This window comes from Rhododendron vialii, chromosome 5a (assembly GCF_030253575.1).
Source record: "Rhododendron vialii isolate Sample 1 chromosome 5a, ASM3025357v1".
NCBI lineage: Eukaryota > Viridiplantae > Streptophyta > Magnoliopsida > Ericales > Ericaceae > Rhododendron > Rhododendron vialii.
The window spans coordinates 25,956,281-25,964,013 of NC_080561.1; positions in this window are offsets into that span (position 1 = coordinate 25,956,281).

The following is a 7,733-nucleotide window of genomic DNA, read 5'->3' on the forward strand; positions in this document are numbered from 1 at the left end:
CGTTGGTGCGTCTCTCTCTTCTCTTGGGATTGTGCGAAGCGCTGTAGCTAACCCACAATCCTTGGCAGCCCTCAACAAGTCCTTGTTGACTTTAGTGGTATCTGGATAGAGCAGAAAACAAAAAACAAAAAAAAAAAAAAAATGATAACGAATTAGAAAAGATAGCTAATATCCAAGCATGAGAAATGAGCTATTGAAGTTGAAAACGTATTTCTTACTTGGCGAGCCCCTGTGAGTTGCGACCCCGAACATGCCGTACTCGAGAAGTGGGAACTCATAATTACCTCGGACTTCGACATAGTCCGAGGCCCACTTCTCCGAGTCGTACATCCCTTCGGGTATGATTTTTACCATGTTTCTTCGGGAACATAGATAATATCTGGAATACCTAACATTCCGAGACATCATGTAGTTCTCAAAGATGTGATGAGCTTCGAGCCTGAACATCTTTAGCTCGGCCAACTTTATTATTGAGTGCACGATTCGGTATGAATTAACGCTCAGTTGGCATGGGGTGAGTTCGAACCGGTGCAGGATCTCCCTCAATATCCTATGCATTGGGAACCGAATCCCGCCTTCGGTGATGGCCATCAGGGGCACGGTGACGTGCTCGTCACCGAATGTTATACGGTTGCCCTGTAGGGGAGTTATGACGACGTCGTTGGGAACGTTGTAGGCTCTTCGGAAAGAATCAAGACTGGCCTGATCTTTGAAGGAGTCCCAGTAGGGACAAGGATCCCTTCCCGTTCGGTCGGGAATCACGTCGGGGTCCAGTTGAACAATTTTTCTCTTCGCCTTGGGAGGATTAGACGAAGATTCTCCAAAGACACCGGTTTCCTCGATCGTTCGGCTGGAAGAAGCGACTGGAATTTCCTTTTCCGACTCAGCTTCGTCAGCTCCCTCGGCGTTCTCTTCCCCTTCTGCTTCGTCATGAAGAGGCTCTCTATCAGGCGACTCCTCATCTATGTCTATTATGTTGGGGTCTGGCCCCATTGTTCGGAGAGGGGTTACCCCTGCGGGGTAGTCGATTCCTTCAACTCCCTCGGGAACTCTGCTACTTGACCCCGTTCGGTAATTCCGAGCGAAGTCTCTTATAGCATCGGCCAGACCTGGATCGGCTCTACCAAAATCTGAAGCTCCAGTGTCCATCGAGCGATAAGATTCAGCCGAGGATGTTGACTTTGAAGACTCCATACCTAAAAATAGATCGGTGCATGGGAGGAGACCGTTAGCGATTTGCATGGTCAGGAGTCTACGTGCCTATGTTCGGTGTTCTACGTTGTTAGAGGAGATCCCAAGTCTGCTCGGCTATTTCCCGAGGGATATCCCTTTGAAAGAAATTCCGAAAGAGGGATCTGTACCGCCCAGGAAAACGATAGGGAGCCCTACGCGTTTCCAATGGGCAAACAAAAATTAAGGGGGCTTAACAAGCCCTGTTAAGCTTCTTAAAGATTATCCCTTTGGAAAAACCTCACTTAAAGGTGCCCTCGTGTTCGGAAGAACACGATTTGAAGATGTTCACATGTTCGGAAGAACACATGAACACCTGGGTTACCAGGCGATCGTTTCAGTCCAAACGGAAATAAAAAGCCAACAAAAGGAAGGCAAAAGCATTCGAAAACAATCGAATCACATCAACAGATGAAAGAACTGGAGAGAATACCTGAAAATCAAGGGAAATCTATGATCAAAACCTTCGAAATTTGCGGATTTCTCGTGATTTCTGGTCTGAAACGGCGCTTGAACAGAGAAGACAATCGACAAAGGAGAGAGAGTGATTTTCTCTCTCCTACCCTGCCCCTTTTTATACTGAGCTCGGAATTCAAAACGGGCTTGAACCCTAGCCGTTGGATTTAGGCGGGAGATTGATGTAACGCTCGATGATCGACACGTGGCAAGTGAGGGCTGTGCCGTACCGCCACCCAATACAATCGTGACACCTGGCGACGTTTCAAATCAGCGGTTGCAGGGGCATTAAATGAAAGCTGCAAACACGACCCTAAAAGATTCCAAGCCTTTTTCAGGTCAAATAACTTTGACGGTTCGTCTAGTCGTTCGCTCTTCGGAGCTACATTTTTTTTGTTCGGCCAACTTCTGTTCAACTCCTCCTTTTCATCCGAGCGAGAAAAGCAAGAGTTGAGGGGCTATTGTAGGGGGCCGAAATATCCGAAGGATAGGTTAACGTCTCACCGAGCGTCCGAACAAGGATGCATTTAAGTTCACCCCGCGCTTTCCAAACGCTCGGATTTTCTCCTGTTCGAATACGCTGTTCTTCGGAAAGAATCTCCGAAGCTTGGGAATTTATCATGCGTCAGATGAGTGTCCACCGAGTACAGATGATGATGGAACCTTCTAGAAATATCTTGTGATATGTGAGCTGTCGTATCTGATATTCGAAGTGACAGGTCTGAACGATGTGACCTTTCTGACATCGGCCCATGTGACTCTGTAAAACTTGGGAAGTGAAATTCATTAAATGATTCTGCAACCTGATGTCATCCGAGTGGTGCTTGACGCGTGGCAATCTTGTTCAACACACAACCCCTCTGCTTATAAATAGGAGGGGTATTGTTACTAAGACTCGGTTTGGACTTCTGGATAAGAATACCATACTGTCTTCTCAGCATATTTTTCTTACAAAAACTTCTTCTCTTCTCTTCATCTACTGACAAGATCGTCGGAGCTTCTTCCCGGAGGAACAACCCCCTCCGGTTCTGCAGGTATACCAAGACTGGCGTCATTTCTCACAGCAGCTACACTTGAAAGGATCACGAAGGAAAACCCGTCCCCACACAGCTGGACTCCGGAAATGGCCGCTATATACATCATCAACAAATCAAGGACGGTCTTATCTTACACAAGGTAATGTTTCCAATCTCTCTCTTCCACTCTCAAAAACCAAATAGCGAGTTTATGTTTATGGACATGAATTGGGGAAGATATCAGGATTATGTATCTGCGGTACGAATGAACACGAACGCTAGCTTGAGAATAGCCGATTCTTTCGATCTCCATTCTCCACTGGAATTTTCCCAATTCACGCTTCCAATCGCTTGCTGGTATGTATATATATTGGAATTTTCATTGTTGTTTGTTTAGGGAAAACCTATTTGTGTAGTTTATGTTGGATTAGAGGGTGCACGCACATGCATTGTGTGTGATACTTGATTCAATAAAATGCCATTAATCAATTAAAGGCTACAGAGAAGATCATTAACTACGGAGAGTGAAATAGGAGTGAACATGCTTAGATGAGCGTGGAGTTCTAATGCTATGTGATCACATTTTGGTGACCATGTGATGTTGCCGTTGCCTTGGTAGAATGTGGTCCGTTACATGATAAATGGGGACATTCTATCAATGCATTAGTGACACTGCATCGGTGACACAGTTACACATCACATGGTACCCAGAGTGTTAACCTCTCCGATCAGGGTCGGCCGTGACTTTTCAGGGGTCTAAAAAGAAAATCAAAATTGATGCCATTTATGAATTTTTACGATAAAATATAAAGTACATAAAGTTCCTTTCCCAAAAAAGATACAAGTATTTAATATTTCTCAATGAGAAATAATCTCAAACGGACAATACAAAATATCAAAAGTGTTGTTAGACTCTTTAAATAAAAATAACAAATGTTCAACTGATTCAGCCTTACCTTAGGCTGAGTGGGAAGTTGCCAACATGTATTCCAAATCCCATGAAGATTAGATTTGCTTGAACTTGATGCCCCTTTTTCCCTATAGGTGGATTGTAGGTGTAGTGATAAGGATGGGTAGAGACCAATTCATTTATTTTTACTGTTCTGAAGTGATAAGTATGTGTAATTACCTATTTATTTATTTATTCATGTTTTGTTTTTGATCCGTTTTTTATTCATGTTTACTACTCTGAAGTACACACAATCTTAAAAAGGATACTGAAGGTTTTCTAAATATAGATGTCATATGGGTTTCAACTTTGGAGAAATAGTTTGTTTGTTGCTTGCAAATGAAGCACAAGAAAGAAAGAAATACAGAAGAAACGAAAATGGATGAATGAACAATAGGTTAACTTTTGCGGTTGCGGTACTAAATATAATGTTCTTTGGTGGAATGTTGTTAGGGGTGTCAAACATTCCAGTTGTTTAGGATTGATTTTGAAGCTTACTATCACGTCTATATTCTAGAAAATAATGTACTGATCTTGTAGGTTTTCATAAAAAAATGTAGTTTGACACATAAATTGGTAGACAAAGTTTCTGAATTTTTTTGAACTAAAAATACGTGAATGGTATGAGAGGAGAAGAAGACAAAGAGGGAGAAGAGACTGTTGTGCTCCAAGAATACATACACGCACACCCAAACACAGAGCAACAACAACAACATAACGTACGTGGTTCGGCAATTGTTTACGTCCACGAGAGACAAATCTATATTACGGAGAAATTAAAATCACTCAAACTCTAATACTAGTGTACATCCATGTCACCAATCTTTCAAATAGTTTTTACAATAACAGAAGATACACGTACTTAAAGGTAATGGAAAAGGAGAGTAGTGCTCAAGCATATGCTTGAGCCAATTGCTTCACGTGTAGTTTCTTAAAGTCAAGAAAGGTGGCTGCCATGAATTCAAGCAATCTTCAGAGGATTTGGTCTTGATCTTCCTCAATCATCTCGTTTTGAGACATGTGAGCTTATGTAAAGGATTGAGCCAACAATTTTGAACCAGATCTCCACAACAATCTCCACTTAGGCAAGATTACTGAAGCACGTAATTTTGCTGCACGGAAACTCGCTGAAGCACACAAACTCGCTGCACGTAAACTCTTGATAATTGCTGAAGCACGTCAATTTTGTTGTTTCTATATGTTTGGTGCGTGCGTGTGTGTTTTTGGTGCACAAACAAATGCTATTAGAGCCAGGGGAACAAAACTAAATATGTTCTTTTTGCTTTTGTCACAATCCAAGTGATTGAAATCAACTTCCGTGAACACCATTGGATTCTTCTCATGAAAAAAGGTCCAATAAGCTAAAGGGCGCAATCATCCGACATTCCATGCGATCTAACGTGCCTATAAAATTTGATACATGTAAAATCATGTGCATGCTGTCTTCTTCTGCGCTATTTGACCCAACCCAATGTTCTAAATGGCGCTTGGCGCTAGTAGGGCGGAGACCCACCTCCAAGCGCCAAGCCGCCTAGGCGCTACCAAGTAATTCGGCATTTTTTTTTTTTTTTAACAAACCATTATCCAATCAAACTATATTCTATGTATCTATAATACAAGTTCAAAGTTCTACATAACCATAATGCAAAGTTTAATGTACAAACCCAAATGAAATTAAGTAGTAGCAACTAGCAAATAAGTTGAATAAGACAATAAGTAGAAATAAACGAGATCGGAGATCCCTAATGCCAAGTTAAAAGTTCATCTCCTTTCTTTAACTCTTCTCCTCCATACCCTTCCAAAACTTGATCTACATTAGTTTAATACTATACATTTTAGGCCGCCAAAGGCCTCCAAAGATGTCGATGATGCCGCCAAGGCCCGCCAAGACCGCCAAGGCCGCCTAGGCGGCCGCCAAACCTCCCTGGGCGCCAAATCGCCGAGACCGCCATGGCCGCCAAGGCCGCCTAGGCGGCCGCCAAACACTGCCAAACCTCTCTGGGCGCCAAATCAAACGCCAAGGGGTATTAGCGTGGCGGCAGGGTACCTCCAAGCGCCTAGGCGGCCGCCATTTAGAACACTGACCCAACCCGAGACCCGACTAAAGACCAACCCAGATCAGAATCTGTCCTTGTTGGCCGGAACCATTTACCCTTATTTGGCCCGAGCTGAGCCGTTGACTTGTTGCCAAGCTGTTGACTGCACTGAGCCGTCATTGATCGAGCTGTTGACTACTGACGGTAACAATTTGCGTGTGACTGGACCAAATTGGGTTAATTGACTGGTTTCGGCACACTATTTGAGCCGGTTTAAACATTTTTTTGGCTGATTTTGCTTATTGTTGTATGGATACCACATCTTTACAACGTCTCGGATCCAACTATGGTCTCCATTTTTCATAATTCGCATGGACGTTGTTGCATTATCCTTTTGGAGCTTAAAAATGAGGGTTCCTTGTTATTTTCTGACATTGGAACTTGATTGTGGTGGAGCATAAGGAGCTTGGATCTCAGAATCTTCTAAAGCAAAGAAGCCAAGGCCCTCAACCAGCTCTGTGAGAGGAACCATGTTGTCTTCCGTTTTTAATAGAGGGACCATGTTATCTTCCGTTTTTAATAGAGGAACATGTTTTGACAATGTTTTCCAACGCGTGATTTAAAGTGTAAAAGTCAATGGAATCAAGTTGTGCGAGGTGATGGGCGTGTTGCTCTGATAGGAGTTGGATGTTGTTTTGGATAAAAGATCTGAGGATGTGAGAGATCAAGATAAGTATAGATTGACTTGGCAAGTTTGTGGCATAACCCGATTATGCCTTGCGAAGGATCAGAAGTATTCAGTGATGGAGAAAATAAGTGTTACCTTGTTGTGGAATTTGCTCGAGGACATCTTCTTTAGTTGTTGATTTGTATTATGTAGAAGTAGAGATTGTTGGAGATCTGGTTCGAAGTTCTTGGCTCTATCCTTTTGGATAAGCTCACATGTCTCACAAGGAGAAGACTAAGGAAGATCAAGTAGGAGTGGCTTGAATTCATGGCAGCCAGTTTTCTTTAACTTGAAGAAACCACACATTAACCAATTGGCTCATGCATGCTTGAGCAATAGTTTGCATTTTCCTTATACATATTTGTTTCTTCTGCTATTGTAAAATGAGATTTGAGTGATAATGATCCCGTTCATAAGAAAAAGCCACTGCCAGTGGACAGAAGAAATCGGGAATCGCGTTAATTTTGTTGTTTCTTTGTGTTTGGGGTCTGTATGTGTTGGGGGTGTCTGGGTCCAGACTAGAGAAGATTACTTGTCGTTCACTGGACGAAGTGAGGGAGAGGGCGAGTTAGAGAACTTGAAATATACCTCAAGATTTAACATATACAGAATATAATAAAGAATAAAGGGTGATTATCAGATTTTTCAAGTAGATCAAAATGTGAGCATAATCAGGGGAATTGTAGAATAATAGTTAACTTCTACGGTTATTATTTTGGGTTTAGTGTGACTAAAAATGGTTCACTGAGATCATAGAACCACTTGGTGAATATAGCAGCAAGGACTAAGGAATTGAAGATCCATTATTATCATGTGATCATGGTATTTTCGTTTAAGTAGTTTTTACTGTATACGGTACTCTGCCACATGGTTTTGATGTCTATTTGTCCCCATGCATTTCATGTCTAGTTTTAGAGTTCTCAAAGTAATGTCCAATTCACAACCGGAAAAAAGTGGGTACTTAGTCAGAATGCACTGGGCTAAACCTTTTTTATCGGCTACAATATATGTCCATTAGAGACACTCCAGCATGAGGATTTTGGCTGCGCTCCGTTCCTTCCTGATATATAGGATCACAGTTCCTTTTGAACAGGGTATGCTCGAGAATGGTATAAAATTTAGGGTACAGTTCATTTAAGTTTGTAGGACAATGTTATGTCTCTTTGGATATGGCTTTGCGCAGAGAAATAATGAAACTGGTGCTGTTTCGCCTGCAGGCACAAAATTCTGTCTCAGAGCCGGCTATACAGCATGTGGATGGGCTCTTGAAGCATACCTAGGAACTGTACGCAGATTTTGTTCTAAAGAATCCATTCTGT